The 8,384-nt window shown below is 33.6% G+C and overlaps 1 long non-coding RNA gene across 1 annotated transcript; it reads right to left on the reverse strand.

Moving 5' to 3' along the window:
- Nucleotides 1–751: 751 nt before the first annotated feature.
- Nucleotides 752–2,989, reverse strand: LOC124361538. The gene is made up of 2 exons (XR_006922313.1): nucleotides 1,851–2,989; nucleotides 752–879 (listed from the first exon to the last, which is right to left on the reverse strand). It is a non-coding gene; the product is annotated as an uncharacterized LOC124361538 (long non-coding RNA).
- Nucleotides 2,990–8,384: the final 5,395 nt, after the last annotated feature.

The following is an 8,384-nucleotide window of genomic DNA, read 5'->3' on the forward strand; positions in this document are numbered from 1 at the left end:
TTAAAATGCATAATAAACATTTCCCATATTACTCTCACCGAATTATTTGTCCACATGGTGCTCGTGGATACTCTGTTCGAGGTTTTCTAATAACAAATATAGATATAATAATAAATAGACAATTAACATTTTTTTATATGGTAAGATAATTATGTAATAAAAAAATAATTGTAATACATTTTTAGTATCTTTTTCATCAGCCTCTAACTGTCATCTCCTGCATGTCACAGAGTGGCCATAGCCTCGAATGCTCCCTAATGGACCATAGTGCACTCTTCCCAAATAATCACCTTATAGGCCGAGATATTCCGTGTGGTTTCCAGGATTGGCGAGAGGGGAATCGCGACTCGCAAGGAGTAGTGGCGGTAGAGGGATTCAGCTCACAGACTGAGCTCGCGACTTCCCCCTCCACTCCACATGAGTAGTAGGCTACTGCGCATTGTCGGGCCGAGGACCACATGGAATCTCTCAGCCTTTACATCCTGAAAGAAATCGGGCTGAGTTGGTTTGATTTGAAATATTGCCATCGAAAAGAATAAAGAATATTCATGCCACGTTTCATAGTACACGATCCTTATAGTTTTTTGAGAAAATGTTATCTGTCAGTCAGCCAGTCAATGATGGCTTTGATATATAAAGATACTCAGCATTTTCAATTGTATTGATGTATTTTGAGGTCCATAACATTGTCAGGGGAAAGATATTCTCATTACCAAAAACAGTAAATGGATAATAAACTGTGATTCTTGCATTAACTGAATATTCTTTACGTTTAATTTAGCTGGAACATTCAATTATCTAATAAATTACTTCACTATCAATTCTTTTTCTGGGAGCTGCTGTCCTCGAGGCAAGGGCCGCCGTTAATCACTTTGTAATCTGAAAACATAAAAAACATAAAAGTATCACAATATTTAATGTATACTTTAACTGCAATTCAAAATTTAAAATAAATTAGAAGGCATTCTAACATATAATTAACTTTATATTTTCTTGACGTAATATTACGTCCGCATCTCTTATTATTATGCTGATTAATTATTCGTTTAATAAAAGAACATAAAAAATATGTTTTAAATACATGAAATAACAAATTTTAATAGCTTATATACTAGTTTTGAATCGGGAAAATTTATACCTAAACAAATACCACTAGTTCAGCATATTAAAGTATTTTGTCTTACAAATTGTTATCGTTAACTTTGACTTTGATGTGTTGAATACCATTTGTCAAATGGTTTTTGGGCGTTTAAACTTATTATTGTAATATCAAACGCATGCGAACATGTACGAAACTTAGAGATAGCATGTTCGTAAACGCGTGTTCTAGAATCAGTACTAGTTATTAATTCTTTTACATACATATTATCTTTAATTGTATCAGTCACAGAAGATAAATCATTCATACAGATTAGGAGCGCAGAGTTCCGTGGGATTTTTGCTGTTAGTTCTGAAATCAGACGTTAGGCTGCGCCACGGACTGTAATAGTTACCATTCACTCGACAGAGAGCAGTCCGAGCGCTTTTTTTCGCCTCAGTCTGTAGGATTGATGCTGTATCTCTTGTGCTTTGACTTACGAACGTTTGTTAAAAATAAAAATTACAGTTTTATGGATTCATCTTGTCTAAATTTCTTGAATATATATAAATATATATATATATATATATATATATATATATATATATATATATATATATATAGCATTTTAATAGAAACTCAATAAGTGTCTTAATAGAAGTGCTTATATTCCATCGTACATTTAACTCTTACAACTGTAACTTTTCTTCGAATGATCACAAGTTAACTTCCTCTAATTGAAATGTGTTTGTTATCAAACAGGAGTACAAACCTAAGTTCTTCATGCAGACAGCAACCTGATAGTCACAGAAGGTGTCGAACGTCTTCCGGGAGTTCAAGCTTTTACTGAACCCGCATAATTTCCTACCGGGGATTGCTACGCAGGGAAGTCTACATACGCCTTTGGAACTGAGGGCACCTGCTGGATATTCAAATCACTCAGTATTAGTACAGAGTAGCTGAAAATATACTTTCTAAGATCACATTTTCTGATTGGGGTTTCGTTGTAGGGAAGTCAACGCTTACTTCTTCCACAGATCTCAAACTAATTAGAGAACTAATTTTGAGATTTTGGTTATGCTGATCAAACACTCATCATTATTGTCAAAGTCCCAGTGTGATGGGGAACCAGAGGTGTTCCTACCGCTGCAATTTGGCAGAGAGAATGTTCCAAGCACAGCGCACTGAAAAGAGCGAAAAGTGTTCTCCCCTCTCTGTGTTCTATCTTTGACCAGAGACACACCTTACGTGTTCTCTTTATTATTTTCTCCCTCCTATTAAACATAATTTTCCTTACACTTGTAACAAACTATAATTAAGAAAATATACAACAATCTGTTCTTGTATTGAAGGTGCCTCAGCACGACTTTCCGTCAGTCATTGATGCCAAAAAGCATCTTCTAACGTCTAGGCTGACGCATATAAACAAAAGCGGGTAGGGGACTTTTGTAAGTGCGAAAAAACTAAAGTTCAAAAGGAGTTGCTGGCAGATGGAAACTAGATGCTGCCTAAATTTAAAGCAAAATGCTTCACCAAATAGTGATAAGTAATATAGAAATGGACAATTAGTTTTCGGGTACTTAGACTACACTGCTTCTGGATAAAAAAATCACGTGGGAACGTTAAGGGCTGGAACACAGTACCTTCAATCGACAAGAGTACATTACTGAGACATTACTCTGCTGTATAAAACAGCAAATATAAATGTTCAAATGTATGGACTGGAAGGGGATTGACAGCCTAACTATATTGATTTAGACGATCAGTTCTTTTGTATCAATACATCTAAGTCCCGACTGTGTGTGTGTTGGTCAATCTCTGAGACTGAACCTCTTCGGGATAAGAAAAGGCATACTTTGAAGAACCCAAGGAGAAGGTTTGCTGTTCTAGGAACGACGTACAAAGGCTATGACAAAGTCTATTTTACAATAATGCTGGCCTCTAATGTGGCAAGGCCAAAGAGATATCAACCCTAGACAAATTATAGTGTTCCAGTACAGCCAGTGCCGGATTTACCATTATGCCGAGCTGACAGAGACCACACGATATGTCATATATATATATATATATATATATATATATATATATATATATATATATAATAATATATACACTATTATATAGCCTATATTAAAACTATACAACTGTCTATCACGCAAAATCAGTTCTGCAGAACTGGGTATATGAAATTTAAAACTATCAAATCCTAATATTTCTTAACATCAAAAAGGTAACATACTCGTACAACCGTGTTACTCTCGAGGCTACCTATAAAATCTGTATAAATTTGAACAGATAGGAAATATATATTTGTGTTTTAAGTAAAAATTATATTTTTAATTTTATATAAAAATATTCTAAATTAATCTTTTGATTCTACAAGTTGTATTTTAAGTCCATCTAATAATTTGTCACCACAAAAAAATTATTTAGGCATAGTCCCCCACCCCCCCCCCCCCCCACCCCCCCCCCCCCCCACCCCCCCCCCCCCCCACCCCCCCCCCCCCCCACCCCCCCCCCCCCCCACCCCCCCCCCCCCAGTTTTCATTTCCGACCACCCAGGGAAAACAGTGATAGTAATTGACCTTAAAAAGCACCCATTTTGTCTAAGTTTTCAAAATCTTTAGCAATACTATAAATAATTGTGATAGGTCTGTAATTTATATGTCGCTTCGATTCCGTCACTTAAAATGAAAAAATGCATGTGAATACATTTTCACCCTAATACTGCTACTATCTGACAAAGGTCTCAGATAGTCGATTGCAGTTTAGAATTTAGATCTAAGGGATGGAAACATCTCGCAGATGGCTGTTTCACGCTGTGGTAGAGTGCAAGCTTTAGACTAAAAGTTAACATAAGGCTGTTAAATAATTCCTTTTACCTTATTCTCACCCATCCACCACCCCTGCCCCCCCCCCCACCGGCAATTCCATGAAACCAGTAACTTCCAATCACTTCATGGTTCACGCTGAGAAGATCTTGTATTGTTAATTAATTTTGCGCTGACAGGAGCTCCCTTCGTGGACGTAACTAATTAAGCCGTAATTAAGTTATACTTTGCTCATCAGTTGTATGGATCTCGAACATTTTTATTACACGTGACACTGAAGGTCTTCAATAATATGATTCATTATCAGTTCTTTATTTTAAATTCAAAACTTATACTTGAAGTAATATATCGTAGTAAACAAATATTTATTAACACACAAATACTTTTGTATTAATAGGAGATCAAAATAATGCTTACAAAGCATGGAGTGGTTTTATTCATTAATAAATCTACCATTAAAAATAGATAGTAGGATCCTGTTGTACAGAAATAATTATTATTACTCCAAATTGTTCTTTTGAACACACCCTGTGCTTCCTTCAAATGGATCTAAAATTGTTTTAATACATTTTATTTTTTACTGCTATAATACAATACATGTTAAGAATTTTGACTTTTTAAGAAATAAATAATGGAAGTACCTAACAACATCGATTTCAACTACCATAACGTCCAATAACATATTGAGCTGGAGGAGAGAAATAGGCAGATCCCCTTCCAAAAACGGGTAAAGTTGTTTTCATATATTTCGCATATAATGATTCCCAAGATTTCAGAGCAACCCGTAAGCCTGACATAAGCTACAGGATACAATTAAAAGTCCTTGAAAACGGTTTCTTCCGATTTCAGTTCGGAAGAAGTTAAGTTAAGTGAATAATCTTGAATAAGTTGGGGATAAAAATGATTGTTAGTTTGCAAAGTGTTTTTGAAATGTTTTATAAGCAGTCCAGAAAACTTTTGTATTTTTCCTCTAAGTGCAATAAATATTTAACTTTTGAATATTTTAAAGTTTAATTTGTCGCCATATCTAAATAATAATAAACTTCTTAAACTTTGCAAGGGATGGTGGTTTTGGGCTCTAGGAATCATGTCCGGTGAATTCATGGGGGAATTCTCCTGCAATCATAAGGACAACTGCAATATGCTGATTTTTTGAATATAAAATCTTCCTAAAAGCAAAAATGAATAAATATTTGAGTGCAGCGCTCAAGTAGTAAATGCAATAAGGTAACTAGATCTACTGCTGCAGAGCCATTCCATCTCATTTAGGATAATGAAAATCTTCTTGTCTAACTGAATTAATAATCTCATCCTTTAAACCTGAAAAGACATTCTGTCACATCTTCGATGTGATTTGTCATGTTTGGACTATTTTAGATTATTGAGATTTTATAAATCCAATAATGCGTGTTTCTTAGTATTTTTATACATAATATTAAAATTTTCTTTGTTAATGCCATTACTTGGATTGATATATTTTTATTTATAAATTTAGTGAGTTTCAAAATATAAGAGCAGGTGTGAGTAATTAAATCCTATTTTGATTAATATTAATCCTTCCACCTTCGACCAATCCAACTGAAAAAGGTACTACTCAGTTACTTAGAATTTTTTGCTCATATGAAAGTATATACAGTTCACTCAAGGAGAGTATACTAATTAGCCGCTTATTTAACTTCCACATTGTTATTTTGAGTTGTAAAACTTATAATTTGTATTTTTTTATACTTATACATATTCTTTGCAGATTACATTTGTTACGTCTTTTTACGTGGTAGGAAACGTGCAATGGAATGGTTCTCGGGAACTTTTTGAAATGTTTAAAAGGAACTTAATGGTTTTAAATGTTTATAATGTTATACGTTAATGCATAAATTAAATTCATAACAAAAAAATTATGGTTGCCTGTAAAGTCAGTTTTACGGGCGAAGATTTTACGTGACAACGTCTTTTTCTCGGTAGAATATTTATTGATATGAATATTATTAAATTGCACAATAGGAAAACAAGGAATTGAATGAAAATAAGAATTGCACAAATTTTAACTATAGAAATATATTTTGTTTACTAAAACATTGTACATAATTTGAAATTAATTAAAATTTGTTATTTTAAATGGTAAAGTTGAATAAAACATTTACTAAAATTGGAATTTGAAATTCTTGCTAAACACAGTTAAATTCTAACTCCGCGCGTGGTGATTGGTCGGTTTAGTTCGTTTTGTTTGGTCGCACTGTTATGACAGGTTAGAGGTTATAATTTGTTATTTTAAATGTTTGACTAGCAATACGCGCTGTTTCTTCTCAATCGACTGAATTACGATTGATTGCAGAGTGATTTAAACTAATAATTTACTTAACACTATCAACATTTGTCAATAGTATGACATAACCTATAAACTCAGTTTCTCAACTTTTGTGTCAATCTAACAATTAATCAATCAATCATAGTTTACGATAATGAAATATCAGTGTACAATTATTTACCTTTATTGTTGTAGTTGTTTGTAAATGACGAATCTAAGCACTCCACATTTTCACGAATAAACATAGTTATCTGCTTTATCCCGTGCGGCGGACAAACAGTTATCTGCTTTATCCCGTGCGGATCCCGTGCGGCGGACCCACTGGACGGGCATCGTAACGTTACCGGGCGTTACACTTTTTCATGAGTGACTCCGAGCCGCAACCTAATTTAAAACGTTGTCACGTCAAAAACGAATTAGTAAACATATAAAATTCGCTCTTTGGGTGATGTTTTGCGTATTGTAGTGACAGACGTTTAAGATATTATTTCTGAGGGAAAGAAATACATTTCTTTTTGTTGTCCCATAAGGATGTTTAGGTATTTAAAGAAGCTTCGGAATTATTTTGTAACCTGGTCCACCGGACTGACGTGGATTTGTCTCAGTCAGGTGATTAAAGTGAATGGCTTATATCTTATTTATAAAGTTGTACTTTCTATAAGTAATATTCTTTTTAAACATTTTATTTTCTGAATACACATTTTATTGCAAAATATTATGTCCTTTAAATTATAAGTAATTAAAAATCATTTTATTCTACGAATGAACAACTAATATTCATAGCGTTAAAATTACATTTTGGCATTAGTTACGTTTAAGTGGGCCTGGTGATCCAAAATGATCCAAAAATCGTATTTTTTATTAATACCGAAATCTTTTTTCGTCTAAGACTTTTAAAACACTACAACCCTTAATCAGTATACAATATATTTTGTTATGCAGTTCACTCATAAAGAACGAATAACCTCTTTAGCTCCGTCTCACATCAACTGCGTTGCACTTGAGTGCACTTGTCTGGTAAAACTTTTGCAATTCTCTGCAACCCCTCTCTTTTTCAGAAGTTGGGCCACTTGAGTCTGTCCCACTTAAGCAGGCTCTTATTGAGGTGACTGGCCGCCTTTTGCGCTCAAATGCTTCTTAAATACAGTACATAGCATAATGTTTCCTCTCGATTTGTTTAAAGAAAATACTATACGTTTTTGTAAAGTAGAAGGTTTAATAATTCCTTTATAAAATAACGCACAATTTATACGATGTTTCAGATGATTTTTGAAAAAGAAAAGATTATTGAATTCTTAATAAATATTTTTTCAGTTGCGCTTATTTAGATATTTCATAAATACTAAATTTATATTTTTTGAAAGGGCAATATAATTTATTACAATAATAAAACTTTAAAGGTCTTATTATTTTTTTCATAGATCTACCCTTGGTATTATTGAAGATTAGGTTATGTAACTGTTATATAATTTCTAACTGAATAGCTCAGTTTCTTTCCATACTAACAACCAAAATTAAAGAAACACTCGTATTAATTAATTCCAGGAATTAGATATACAGGAAGCATATTACCATCCTTGACTGTATTAGTTATACAAGAGAGGCTCAAATACCTCTCTAGTAGGAAATATTTGAAAGAGAACGATCAAAGTTACGTGGCGCGGCCCTAGTGTCGGACCACAGAACTAACAGAAACACTGGACCTTAGCACACCTCACCCGTATGAATGATTTATCTTTAACTGCACTTCATTAATAAATTATGAGCACATCGCTGAATGCTTCGGAACGCACACAATAGAATATATGTTATTTATAAACAACAACACATCCAGGGTTGAGATTGGAGCCTTGAGGCACTCCATAATAGGAAACGATACATTTTGATCTAACAAGTAAGATCAGAAAGATATTCAAACGTTGGAAACGTTTCACAAATAGAAGTGATGGAAGGGCTTTTACAAGTCAGGTAGATAATACAAACCGCACTCAACTGGAGATCAATCACTGTCAAAACGACGACTAGATTTTGGCAATCGAACATCCTTTCATGATATCATACACATAATAATATGGAGAATAACAAAGAATACCCCTGTAGAATATATTTTATACATTTGAAACGTTAAAATTCACAATCATAAAGTAATGTAGATAGTATTCTAATAGCA

This window comes from Homalodisca vitripennis, chromosome 4, assembly GCF_021130785.1.
Source record: "Homalodisca vitripennis isolate AUS2020 chromosome 4, UT_GWSS_2.1, whole genome shotgun sequence".
NCBI classification, from domain to species: Eukaryota; Metazoa; Arthropoda; class Insecta; order Hemiptera; family Cicadellidae; genus Homalodisca; species Homalodisca vitripennis.